This window comes from Fukomys damarensis, unplaced genomic scaffold, assembly GCF_012274545.1.
Source record: "Fukomys damarensis isolate Sample0158 unplaced genomic scaffold, DMR_v1.0_HiC HiC_scaffold_1, whole genome shotgun sequence".
Lineage (NCBI taxonomy): Eukaryota > Metazoa > Chordata > Mammalia > Rodentia > Bathyergidae > Fukomys > Fukomys damarensis.
Genome location: NW_022900913.1, coordinates 58651527 through 58665598, shown reverse-complemented (window position 1 = coordinate 58665598; position 14072 = coordinate 58651527). Strand labels below are relative to the sequence as shown.

At 41.4% G+C, this 14072-nt stretch overlaps 1 protein-coding gene across 4 annotated transcripts in view; it reads right to left on the bottom strand.

Moving 5' to 3' along the window:
* The window catches only part of Sv2c (synaptic vesicle glycoprotein 2C), a 206865-nt gene that overhangs the window by 112587 nt on the left and 80206 nt on the right, over positions 1 to 14072 (bottom strand). The gene's annotated exons all lie outside the window — the stretch shown is intronic.

Below are 14072 nucleotides of genomic sequence, written 5' to 3'. Positions count from 1 at the left end.
AGTTGTTAGTGTAGAGTTGCTTTTTTAAAAACTAAAACCTCAGTATGAATTAAACCTCAGGTTTAATTGCAGTTTTGGCCTTCTGAAAAATAAGTGGGTTTGGGCTGCAGTTTGGGCACTCAAGTCTCTGAAAGGTTTTCCATAACTGATCTAGGCTCTTCTGAAAACCCTTGCTCTTCCTTGGAATTTGGGGAGGTAGGCTTAGAGATTATAGTTCATTTTAAAACTATCTCTAGCTCTACTCATCCAGAAAAAATCTTGAAGTCTGGATCTTAAGGAACTTAGGGAGAAGAGAAAGAGTTACTAGTACACTGGGAGAGACTAAACTTAGCTTGCTCCGCTCTGGTCTATAGGGGAAACAAATAGAAAATCAAGAGTTAGACAGAGGTTCCTCTTGGTGTTGCCAGGAGTACACACTTGAAATTTCTAATTCATTTTGTTCTTCTAAGAAACCAGACTTCTACCAACCCTGTCTAAAATCTTTGTCAGGATAAAATAATATTAAGTGTGGCAAATGTTGGCTCAAAAAAAATTTTTTTACAAAAAGGATATACAGTGTCTAGAGAAAATAACACAATTAATAAGGTTTGTTATATCTAGATGTGGCAATAAAGAAGCTGCCACTTCAAGTTCTATCCATTTCTGCTTTTTCCCTTGCTTCACTCAAGCACTATTTTCTAAACATATTCCAGCTACACTGTGACATCAAAGTAAGAAAGTAAAAGCAAACATTGGTTTATTTATTGCTTAAGGTTACTTTAGGAAATAACGAATTTAAATGGCCACAAATCAGTGTAACTACACAGTTAATGAAGCAAGGAGACTCAGAAGGAAATCATTCAGCAAGGTCTCATGACCACCCCATCAGTGACGTGAGCTTTGTAGGTAACTGAGTACACAGAGCTACAGGGAGTGGTGTATGCTGGGAATAACTGTAACATCAGACAAAACCAAAGGTGTTTCTAATTAGACTGGGAGACTGCAGAGGTGTGTGGTCTACCTTTGCCTGGGTGTGGTGGGTATAATTTTCTTGGGGCCACAGCTATGCAACTATGCCTAGATTATCCTTCTCAGTAGAGATTACTCATATCATGAGACCAGATACGTGTCCATCAGTGGTTTAAATAATGTATCTCTGGCACAGTGGAGAGAGTTGCAGATGCAGATAGACTAATCCAGGGAAATGCATATGCAGCATCTCTCTTATTTACAAGGTAAGAGGTTCAAGTTGGCCACTCAGGCCTCAAAAAGCTAACTGGTAGCTAAGTGTCTTCATAGTCATGCCAGTGTCTTTGAAAGTGCCTAAAAATCAGCAAGCAGGCTGTTGTGGCTTTGGCACAGCCCGTGGCTATGGCAATGTAAAGACTTAGAAGCCTTTTCTGTGTCTTCAGGACCAGGAACAAAGCTTTTCCTTGCCCCTTGTATACTGCAGCTCCCATCCACCCCAAAGGTAAACAGCGTGACAGGGCAGCAACCCTAACCCAAGGCCTCTTGTGGTTCCCATCCTCACTCTATGCAGAAAGCAAGAGTGATACAGAGGTGAGCTGCCTGCATTTGACAGTCACCCACTGACTTTCTTTTAATGATAGTTAACAATTGTCCCTGCTGTGAGCATCAGTTTGTGTCAAGCATTCTTTGAAGAATGCATCATACTTTGGTTCTTGTAATCCTCACCACAATCCTACAAAGTATTACTAACCCATTTCACAGATGAAATCGAGGCTTAGATTAGGCAATTGCATCTATCAGATACAAACTGGCATATCAGGGTGGCAAAATGATAACCCTCTGACTAAAACTTGGAGATCTTTCTCGGAGCTGAGACTTCATGGAATCTTCCAATGGGACCTCCATGACCTTCCTTTCACCTGAAACTAAAGAGTTAAAGTCTGAGGCACTAGGAAATGACTAGAGCTACAAAAGACCTGCTCTGGTGCCCAGACTATTCGTGTTATTAATTATTTTGAATATTAGCACTGTTTTTTTCTCTTGAGCTCACATGGGAAACACCTATTATATGCAAATCAAGAGCCAGGTGTTACAGACAGAGGAGGCTCTTTAGGTGTGGGTCAGAGATTCTGCTTTACCTCAACCTTGTTCTGCTTAAGAATAATGGATCTGAGCACCTGGGCAAGCTCAGAAAATTCAGGTCCTCACCTTGTACCCTAAGCACCACTGACTTCCTGCCTTCCTCCTAGCATAACAGCCTGGCCTTGTAGATTTGTGAATTTTGACTCTGGAGAGAATGGAGTTTATAATTCGGAGAGTGGCTTATAAAAAAGTAAGCCAGAGGGGAGCAGCCAGGCCACACGGGATCACCTGACAAGGGCAAACAGTGCTAAAGAATGTGTCAGTGTCTCTGGGCTCTAGGTCCCTACATTCTCATGCTAGTCATTGGCATGGCTTCAGGAGCTCATGACTCAATCAGTACACAAGCGGACACACAGCCAGGTGATCTGAGGCCTAGTCTGTGCAAGCTCCACAGGGGGTGTACATGGGAAGAGAGAACAGAGGTGGCCCTCAGGGAAGATCTCACTAAGAAGGGAATGTCCTGGGGATCTTGAAAAACAAGAAAGTTTTCAAAATGGATTTGAATTCCTCCACATTGGCAGGTTTACAACAACAACAACATAATGTTATATTAAGTGGTATATTATCGTCACTTGTACTCTGGTTAAAATTACATTTAAGATCTAACAGTGATACTCTTTTGTGACAATGCTTTGTTACTTATTGGTACTTGGTAATTTCCACTGACCAAGCAATGGAAAGAAATAAGCCACCCAGGTAGCTTATTTGTGGAAGGGCAGTACATGTTTATTTGTTGATCATATGACTTATTTAAAGCCACACCTTTGAATGTTGGCACAAGGTAAATAAAACTATAATCACACTGGGCTTGTCAGAGTACAGACTATATTTTCTACCTCATTTGAGCTCAACTTTTGTTTTATTTTCATGGCGTTATAATGCAAATCTTTGAAAATTCAGAACACATGCACACCAGACACACCAGGGCTTCCACACACCAGGCCTCATGCTGTTGCTGCCAGCCAGAATTACAAAGGATCCAAAGCTCTGTGTTTTACAAGAGGGAAAACTGAGGCTGTGAGAAAACAGAATCTGAAACCAGGTCTTTCAGATCCTTGGTATTCAAAGTATGATCTTCAGAACAAGGACCTCGAGGTAGAAATGCAGACTCTAAGGTCCTTCTGAGACTTACTGACTTGGAATATGCACTTAAACCTCAATCCCAAGTGATCCACGTGCTTGTTTGAATCTTGAAGTGTATTTAGGCTGCCAAGTTTGCTGCAGAAACAGACAACCTCTGCAATGCATTTTTTTGCCTCAAGGATTATATTTGTCTGGTACTTGTCAGAGGGGAGAAGAGGCAGCCTACAGGAAACTTGAAAGACAGGACAGGCACAATCTCCCTGGGTGAGCTGGAGATCTCAAAGGGCAAGCAGTAGCCATGTGGTTAGGAAGGACTACCTCACCGGGAACTGCAATTCAAGCAGTATTAAGAGATGTCAGCTGAGATTTGTGGATTCTTTCATGAATTTAATAAAGCTTTAATTTGGTCAAGCTTTCAAAATATTGAACCTGCCCTTTCTATAGCTATGCTTATGGCGCTCTTGGCTGCCCAGCCTCTCAGTCTTTAGAAGACAATCAAAGGCCAAGTGTGACTTCCTCTTTACGGGATTTGCTAACATGAAGGCTGGTTTCATTTTATTTAATCACATTATTAGAAAAATGGATCTGAGCATAGACAGCTAAGTTAGATAAAGATTAATGTGCAGTCAGAGAAGGATCAGACCCTCAAGGAAGTCAGTACAAAAAAATAAAGGCATCAGAACTGTGGTGGGAGGCAAACCTGAAGAAAGCCAGGCCTTAGGATGGAGAAGGAATGGCCAGGACCACGAGGATCCCTAGAGATAAGCAGAAGCTTGAGATCATACTGTAACCATAGCCACCCAATCCAGTGGGTCCAGATAGGCATCAGACACACAGGTGGGGGACCAAACACCTGGACACACACTCCCCTCCTTTCTAAGAATTCCTTTGTTCTTTCCATTTATCCCTGTGACTGATTTCCCTATGGGATTAGTATTAGCTGGGCAACTATACTTGGAATCCTATATGTTGGTTGGAGTCTGGCCCACATTGTACCCATGTTGTGATTTTACTGTATAAATTACCCCTGACCACCCACTTGTGATCCCTCCTGGAAACCTATGAGCTGTTCTTCTCTTCTTCCCAATAAACCTTTTCTAACTTTCCAAGTTTGTGATTTTATTCTTTGATGTTGTGAGACCATGAACTTAGCATATCTAACAACTAACAGGTCGGGAGTTATATTTTTCCACATCAAAACCCTCCTTTCCCCTGGTAAATATCACATTTCCATTTCTATCTCTTTGCTAAGCTGCTTTTGATTTCTTGTAACAATCTGGTAAAGGGGTTACCTACCCCTCATACCCACCATTTTAATTCATTTAAACAAAACAGTTCAAAACATTTTTAGGAAAAGAATTTATTATCTTTCTTATAGCAACCTTAACCAATTAGTTTTGGGTTTTTTTTTTTTTAATGTTTGTTTTTTTTGGTACAAGGGATTGAACTTGGGTGTGCCTGAGAGGCAGGCAGCGGAACCACTAAGCTAAACCCCAGGCCCTAGCCAATTAGTTTTTTTAAATTGTCTTAAGCACCCTGGATGTCCATGACTAATGCATTATTCCAGAATTCATTGCACCATTTATTTATAAATTGATTTTCAAGAAAAGCAATCCATAATGGTATCCTGAATTCACAGAGAAATAATCTCCATGAGGTAATGATCACACTGACCTTTTATAAGAGGCCTGTTTTTGGTTAATACAAAATGATTTAAGTCAAAGTGAAATAGAAGTAACATTTTACATAACAAAGACATTTCTGGGAATGACTGAAAAGTATAATAATATAATGTTATTCCTTGTATTCACAGAATTAAGAAAATACTTTATTACCCAACTTTTTGCTCAATAGATATTACTAGATATCACTTCACTCATAAAAAAGCAGATATAGCCCCCAAAGTAGGTTCCCCCAAAGCTGGGATATGTCTACTCTAGAAGCCACTGATAGAGGCTCATCTTCATGGAACGCTGGGCTCTTCTGACCCCTCTTTCCAACCAGGTCTTGACTTTTGATCTTCTCTGTTCATTTCTGTATTATTGAATTAGAAATGACAATACAAAAATCTCAGCTTTGGTATTTATTCTGTTGGATTCTTTCATTATCAGGGCCAAGAAGTAAACTCAATAAAACAATGGAAATTGAGATGGGGAAAGAAGGAGAACTGTTTTTGTTGATGCTCTTTAAAAATAAAATGCACTGTGAGTTCAGGGTCAGGCAGCACAGAGTTAAGCATCTAGGACTTCAAGCAGGTGGCCTAGATGCAAGTCCTTGCTCTCCTAGCCCTGCCTATGTGATCCTGGGTACTTACTTAATTTCCTTGTGTTTCACTTTTCTCCTTGGTTCGATGGGGCTAATAATAGAACCTACCTCACAGGATTTTTGAGACATTAAAAAGAACTTAGGATCATGTGAAGTGAAGTAGTTCAATAAGCAACAATTACTAATATTTACATTGGTGTGAGATAAAGAGTAAGAGGTAGAAAAAGAGAAGGAGATGGGAGAGAGGTGGAAGGAATCAAAGGAGAGGGATCTGGAATGGTGAAGAAAGTGAAATGACATTAGCTAGCTTCCCTCAGCTCAAGCTCTGACGAGAAACCACTTGAAACAGCTTTTGAAGAATAGCTGAATTTTTCAAATCCCAAAGACATTTGTTTATTTTGCAACTTGAGGCTATTTAAATATGTAATTAGGAGGCATCTCCTAAAACCAGCTCCTCACTTTTATTTTTCCAATTGCTGTTTTCAGTAGTCACAAGTAGGGGCCATTATGTGTTCAACTGCATCTGTGGACTTTGACAAAATCAAATAAAACCGAAGGGAGTAATAACATCAAAGGCCATGGACAAAAGTGAGCCAACCTTTCTACTTTGCACTGGGGAGCATTGGCAACGAATGTCCACTCATCTTAGCTAGAAAGAAATGTAAATAACAGATAAGGTTTACAGTACATCTCTGACTTCCTCTCTTGGAGGCTGACATTTAAGTGCGTTGGTATAGGCAGAATTGCTTCTATAGGCAGGTAATGCTGTGTCAAGCAACACTGCTACTTGTTACCTATGTATGTCTTCCAGGGCACAAAACAGCTCATGGAGCCCAAGGATACTTGCACTGAATCCAGTAGGCAAGCCAACTGTAGACAACGAAGCCCACTGTGTTCTGTAATGTCTGGTCCTCAGATAGCTGGGACACGAGTGCCCACTGGATGGGGAAGGACAATAAAATATTTTTGCATGGATGACTTTGCTGACTCCTGAGAAAGGGCAGTTACAACCCACTTGATATTCAAAATAATAAAAACAAACAAATAAAAAACAAAAACAACAACAAAAAAACAAGCATTGGGAATCAAGAACATCAGCGTCACTTTGTTGAGAGTCATGGGTATCATTCATAGGCATCATCCCAGGGGCCATCCTGCTCTGTGGGCTCCCCCACCAAAGCTCTGTGCTGGGGAGGGGAGCAGTAACTAATTGAGCCTGCTTTTCACTAATGCCAACTACTGACCCAGCCAGTGGAGTCAGTGATCACTATTTTCACAGTTTTTGAGGCCCACAGACCTGGGAAGGACATGACCTTTCCTCTTCAGCAGCTCACTGTTGTGTGGCTTTAGACTTTATCTGGTACAGATAAAGTCTAGAATCATCTCATTATGGACCTTTAAAAACGAAACAAGACAAAGCACAGACGCCAGGCCACACCCGGGAGCTCTGTGTCCAGGGTAGGGTCTCAATGATGATAGTGTTTAAAAGCTTCTCAAGCAATTCTAATGTGTAGCTGGGGCTTTGATCCTTTATTTTCCTGGGAGATTAAGAACATGCAAAAAGTAATTACCACAGAATGAAACGTGTGCTGCGATTAAGGTAAGTACCGTTTGCTTAAAGGGAAAAAGGAAGGAGCGACTTAATTAGTGCTAGCGAACTTTGAAATACTTCATACGAAAGGTGACAGTTGTTCTGGGGTTGAAACCATGAAAAAGAAGTCTCCCAGTACAATGGGGGAAAAAGACCACATGCAAAGCCTGCAGGGGGATCACGGGAGTCAGGGCAGCAGTGCACTAGGAGGCTCCAGGTGGTTAGGGTGTATTAGTCAGCTTTCCAGTTGCTTGGACACAATGCCTGATACTCTCAATTTAAAGGAGAGAGGGTTAATTTGGCTCATGGTTTCAGGGGACTCCATCTATGGTCAGCCGGCTATGAGGCAGAAACATCGTGTCAGAGCAAAGCTGCTTAGTTTGTGGTGGCTGGGAAGCAGAGCAGAACGGTGCTGGGGAGGACTGGATGAGGGACCAGTACACATCCTGAGGACAAACACACTCAGAAGAGTGCTGTACTGATCCTCCAGGGCGATCTCACAGCCATTCAAGCTGACACTCCAGCCTAACCACCACAAGGGTGGATGGAATGTAGAGTGAGGGGGGAGCGGGGTACAGTGGCAAGACAGGAGGCAGAAAGAGGAGTTGGAGTCAACTCCAAGAGCTGGGCTTTTCCCTTGGGGTAACTGAAACAAAGGTCAGGCAACATGTATACCAGATCTCACCTCATCAACTATACAGAGAATGATCAGCAAGGCCAGTGGATGGGGAAGAGTGGATGGGACAAGAGCCATGAAGATATGCTTGAGGCTCCCGAAGTGCCCGGTGTAACACAGTATTTAAGGAGTCTCTCTCTCTCTCTCTCTCTCTCTCTGGTGCCAACTTTGCACTTGCACAATCCTGAATGTGAGGGCTTCCTTAAGTCTTGCACCCACGCCCCTCACTCTCCTCACCCTGGTCCCAGTCCTGGAAAGAAGACCAGTTGAGGGAGTATCATTGCCTATAGGGTGCTAGGAGCCCAGGGGAGGAGCGATGGTGCCTGGTGTAAAGCAGTAGAAGCAGTCATAGAGAAGAGAAAAAAGGCTGGAGGTAGTTTTAGTGGCAGAACACATAGCGCTTTTAAACTTCAGGGTGAGACAAGGAAGAGTTTAAGGTGATGCTGATAATTCTGGCTTGGGATAGGTCATTATAAAATTACTAAAGAAAGGGGAAGCAGAAGAAAGAGGCAGGACTAACAGGGACCATGGCTCAAACAGGTGAGGAAGACAATTACCTCAGTGAGCCTCACAGTGAACAGGGCAGAACGTGCAAACCAATAAAACAGTGATCAGCATCACCAGGAGATGCTTCATGAAGGAAGCAGGGCTTGAGCTGAGCTTCCAAAGCACAGCACAGCACTTTTTTGTTTAAAAATAAATAAATAATAGGCAAACAAGAGGATGGATATGTTAATTTCTTGACTATACTAACCATTTCTCTATACATAGATATATCAAAATATTCTACTGTACGCGTTAAATATATACAAGAGAAATGGATGCCTTGAAGAAGGGGATAGGCCGAGTTGCTTACTTCCAGGTGTATTCCACTGCCCTAGGTCAGTTCTAGGGTTGGCAGCATAGGAAGGCAAGGTAACTTAGCATGGCTGGATTGGCTGGGTAAGGGGTGTGGAGAAATGCAAGTAGGCTCAATGAGTAAGATAAAATTCCTAAATGTCAAACAAATGTTTTCAAGTTACTTGCATAGGCAATGGGAAACCTTTTAGAGCTCCTTTTAGAAAGGAGCAGCATACTTTTTATGTAAGGGCCAGACAGTACATATTTCAGACTTTGTGGGACACATGGCTATTATCACAACTACTCAACTCTCCTGCAGTAGCCTGAAACCAGCTACAGACAATATGTAAACAATCGGACATGGTCATGTCCCAGTAAAAGCATTATTTGCAAAAATATGCAGAGGGGCAGATTTGGCCTGCAGGCTGTAATCTTCAGACATCTTCCTTAATGGAAACTCTTGCCTATGGGTAAGTATGTGATGACTGCAAAGGGAAATGGAGGTATGTGAGAGGAAACATAAGGCTTCACAATAAAGTTTGATAAAGGAAAAGAAGAAACTTGCTTGGGAGATGGCAGAACAACAGAGCAGTCAAGAGCCCAGTGAAACAAGTGATTTCCCTGTAGGAATAAATGAAAGAGGACAGGAAACCAAGAGTCAAACCTTCCAGGAATAACCACACTCAGAAAGCAGGAAGGAAAAAAAAAAAGTAGTCAGGAAAATAAGAAGAGGGCCCAGGTCTTGTGGAGAACAGGAAGGTCACTTAGCTGTACACAGAGAGTAAGAGCTCAGGAAAGACCCTTGGGTTTGTCCCAGAAGTAGTCACTGGTGAGGTCTGAAAGGGACTTCTCAGGCCAGAGCTAAGGACAGCTTCAGAAGCAGAGAATAGGGGGTGGCAGCTGGGTGGCAGTGAGGAAATGCAGAGATGAAGCTCTGGATATCTGCAACTGAGAGAAACAGAAAGTGCAGCACTGCCGCCCCGAAAGGAATTGGGCAGGCACAGTATAGAAGGGAAGCGAAGGCAAAAAGAACAGAACGAGTGTGAACATGCACACTCCAAAGGACAGTAGAGCAGCAGAACACAAGTAGAAAGAAGCAAGGGGTCCGTGCTACCAAGAGTGTGCTACTTTGGAAGAGAGGTGCTATTACGCCTTATTTCCAGAAAATGCATGAAAAACAAGTTTTTGAGAGATTTTTTAATCTCCTCAAGTTTAAGAATAACTCAGGCAACCATAGGCTTTTTTCTTTTTATTTTCTTTTAGCACCAGAGAAGTCTCTATTTTATTAGTACAGTGATGAACAAAGCATTAAATCTTTCAGATTTACTAGTATTTTAGAGGAACTGAACAAGAAAATAATCTTTGATCTCTCTCCATATTAAATCTTTTGATATTTTCTAACAAATAAAGGCCTGGAGGGTCCAGACCTCTCACTATTTAAGTCTAAACAGTCTCTGCATGGCTGATAACTTAGGTCTAAGGGTGAGGTCCAAATCACAGTGTCAGATCCATACTGACTGGAAAAACTGGTGTGAGTCCTCTAAGACTCCATTCCTAAAAAGCCCTTTATAAGTTTCTGCTGTTTTCAAGTTTAGGTGGCAGATACGAAAATAGCACAATAATTCCTGCTAAATGTCTAGAGAAAATTTGCCAGCCACTCCCAATGCTGTGATATGAATTACAGAGCTCATAAATACGGGGTCTACCTCAGACTCTGGGGGAAAGTAGAGGCGAACTCAGGCCAGCACTTCCTGGTGCTTGAGGTTTATGTCATCATTAGCAGTGAAACATCACAAAGGAGCTCCACTTTCCCGACTGTCAGAAGTACACCTTGGCATTTCAGGGAAGGTGACTGCAATATTCCGGGGCTGACCCATGGTACTATAATTTTCATGTAGGAGCTGATTACTTTTGTTATGATTATCAATGATTTATGTCTAGAATGAACAACTGGCCATCTGCTTCTCAAATCTGAAGGGGAAGAAATGTTCATTTTGAGAGTAAGAAAAAGGTAAGAATTGGAATCAATTGTTATACTATGGCTGAAAACCAAAGAATTCTGAATCCATTTTGTTTTCACCTGTAACGCCTAAGACAAACATATTTTAAAAACATACCCCAAACCCTTCAATGTCCCTAAACACATCAGTTATTCTTACCTGGGAACCCTTACCCAATTAATCACTTATGCAACATTAGTCTCTTGACTGTCATCTAAATCCTGTATCTTGAACTTCACCCCCACATTCTTTGTGAACTCACCAGACTTGTAGTTTCCATGGTAACTCCTACATACCCTCACCCACATTCCAACTTGTATTATCTGTTAAGTTTTCATATGCACCAGGCATATCTTTATACCTAATTTGCAATGGGAGCCCTAGCAGGAATTCTATCTTATGGCATCTTACTCTGAAACTCTGTGCAGCTCCAGTATTCTCTACACACCTTAAATAATCAGTAAATTCAATTTAATTTGAATTTAATATAGTGGTCTTAACTCAAATCATAGTCCTTTGTGCACACAGCTATGCAATTGGTGGGACTAAATTAAAAATGAAATTATGACCATATAATCTTGGGTGTTCCAGGCAGTGTTTTAAATGACACACTCAAGACTTTTTGTCTAGAAGTGTGATCCCCAAATGCACATATGTCTACAAAACAGGCTTCATGAGACAGTTTCCACAGCCTACAGTTAAATGAGAAGAACAAGGAAGAGGATGTTCTTTTTCATAAAGATACTTTTATTTAGTTTTTTAAAAGGTCCTTTATTCTATGGATATGTCCTTTCTGTTATTTTGGTGTGAGCATGACTTTTATGAAAAGACAGTGTAAAAAAATTATCATATGTGTTGGTACAATTACTATTATTTTAAATGTCCTTCCAATAAAGAGTAGACTTCTCTATGTCAATCCTTATTTTGTTTTAAGTGGGATTTTAAACCCCATATGTGTTGGTACAATTACTATTATTTTAAATGTCCTTCCAATAAAGAGTAGACTTCTCTATGTCAATCCTTATTTTGTTTTAAGTGGGATTTTAAACCCAAAAGGCTAGGAGGTACTAGTATAAACTCCCAATGGTAGGAACAATAATTTGGAAATAATGCACTTTGAAAAAAGGCTAAAGGGAAAAAATTCCTATAATTTTTGTAGTAGAGATGCTCCTGTGAGCATGTCTGATGATTGCACAACACAACTACATTTGTGAGTCCTCCCATCCAAAGGTCAAGTTTGTGTTGCCTCACCTCTTCTTGTCCCTGATTGGTAACTGCTCCAGCTGAGGGACTACAACAGATATGGTGCATGTGATGTCCAAGACAAGGTCATAAAAGGGCATGCAGCCTCTACTTTTTCCTTGGAATCCTTGCTCTTAGAGCCCTGGTCAAGTCTCTCTTGACACTGTCATACAGAAGATGACGCAGGTAGGTGCTCTTCTTGACAGTCCAAGCTGACCTCAGTTTTAGTCATTCCTGTTGAGATATTTGCCATATTGCACTGTCCAGAAGAGTCCATCTACCAGCAAAGCCCCATGCATGACCACTGTTGACACCACAAGGAAGAGTCACCTAGCAAACCTTTCTCAAATTCCTAACCACCAAAGATATGTGACATAATACAACGATTATTGTTTAAAGGCCCTAAGGTCTGGGGTAATTTGTAACCCAATGCCACATATTTTGGAATAGTATATTTTCTAAGACACTTCTAAGAACATTTCTTGTGCAGATATCCAGAATATGAAGAACACACTACTGAGAATCATGTTTTTCTACATTCATATTTAAGGACGATCAAGATAGTTTAATTGCTAATATTTCTTTTAATAATATAATCATTTCAAAAGAACAACAGAAGCAGCTCCATTAAGGCATTCTACTTTCCCCTTACCTCCAACTAGGTAACTAGGTAATGAGGTGAGTGGGACTAGGAATCAAGTGAAAGTCCGTCCTCTTGTTCCGTCAAAGGTTCTCCAGGCAATCCCTGGAAACGTTGGGGTTTTCTGGGGGTATTTTGTTTAAATGACTTTTATAAGTAGGGGAAAGATAGGAACTAAGTGATTGTGGTCTAGAATTAAAGCAGATGGTCTTTTTTTAATGGGTGGTGGTGGCAATGGATGGTTCAGTTTTAAGATGAGAGACTTGATCATGGCGCAGACAAGAAAGATACAGAGAGCACTTTGTTACCAACAAAATTCTAATAGCTAGCTCCTAGAAAAAAAAAAAAGCAGAGAGGCATAAATCCCACAGGCTCTAAAGTGTGGTAACTACAGTGTGGCTGATTAACATAGTTCAGAAGCAGCACAAAACAGAACCTCAGCACCTCCTAGGAAACTGGGTCTCCATTCCCTACCATGGCTTTCTGTTTGCACAACCACCCTCTTACAGAATGACACCACCAGTCCCTTTGGGTTTCTCCCATCTTGAGAAGCCACAGTAAGGTAAACCAGTAACCACTTACAACTCAAACATGTGACTCTGAAAGCACAAACCAGAATAAAAGTGGTGGGCTCACTGCATGTGCTGGGGAGCACTGTGCACAGCAGGTCATCACAGCAAACTGCTCCATGGAGTGAGGCTGGAGCCCACAGCCGGGCACAAGGGAAGCAGTGCCTTCCTATGGTGGGCACAGCGGAGCTCTGTGCTCCACTTCCTTTCACATTCAGTCTTTGGGAGGCTGTCTGCGGCCTGACCCAGAAGCCCCATGGAGGGAGGCGGCTAGAAGGGCAGTAAGACAGGCCGAGCTGACAGATGGACCAGCTAGCACCCTGTATCACTAATTCAACTGCTTGCCCAAATAGCCTGACTCATTAAACCCCTGGGTTGTATGGTTAGTTTTCATTTAAATAGTTCTGATTTCCGCTGCTGCGAATAATACATTTTATGTGCTTTTATAGATCTTTTGTTTTGGTACCAGGGATTGAACTTGGGTCCTTGCGCTTGTGAGGCAGGCAGCGGAACCACTGAGCAAAATCCCCGGCCCTCTTCTGTCTTAATTTTTAACCATCTTGAAGACAACTATAGATCATTTTTCTAATGTTCAGTGCACTCAGATTAGCCTTGAGAGTATCCCATCAGCTAACAGAGTTGCAAACATAAAGCTATCTAGAAGGTGGCCGGAGTTTTTAGTACTATTTCAATTTTATGTATTAGATCCAATTTTCTCTCTGCATTTACTGATAACTCATTAGTGTCTAAACATTCACTATTAGAGTATCAATTTTTCCTTTTAGTTAAGATTATATGTGTTCTTCTACTTTAGAGAATACATTCCTTTTTAAATTCAGTCATACCTAATTTCTGGTCCATTTCAGTAAAACTGAGTCATGGTCAGCTTTCCTTTTGTCTTATACTGAAAGCACCTTCCCTGGGGTTGGCAAATTCTAGCCTCCAGGGGGTGCCAAAGTTCCCCTTATTTTACCCAGCAAGGAAAAAATAGCTCTGATTCTGGGAAGGGAAACAAAAGTTAGAGACTTTAAAATGAGGCTAGTATTGCTGAGAAGGGGAAATGATCCTTTGTTTA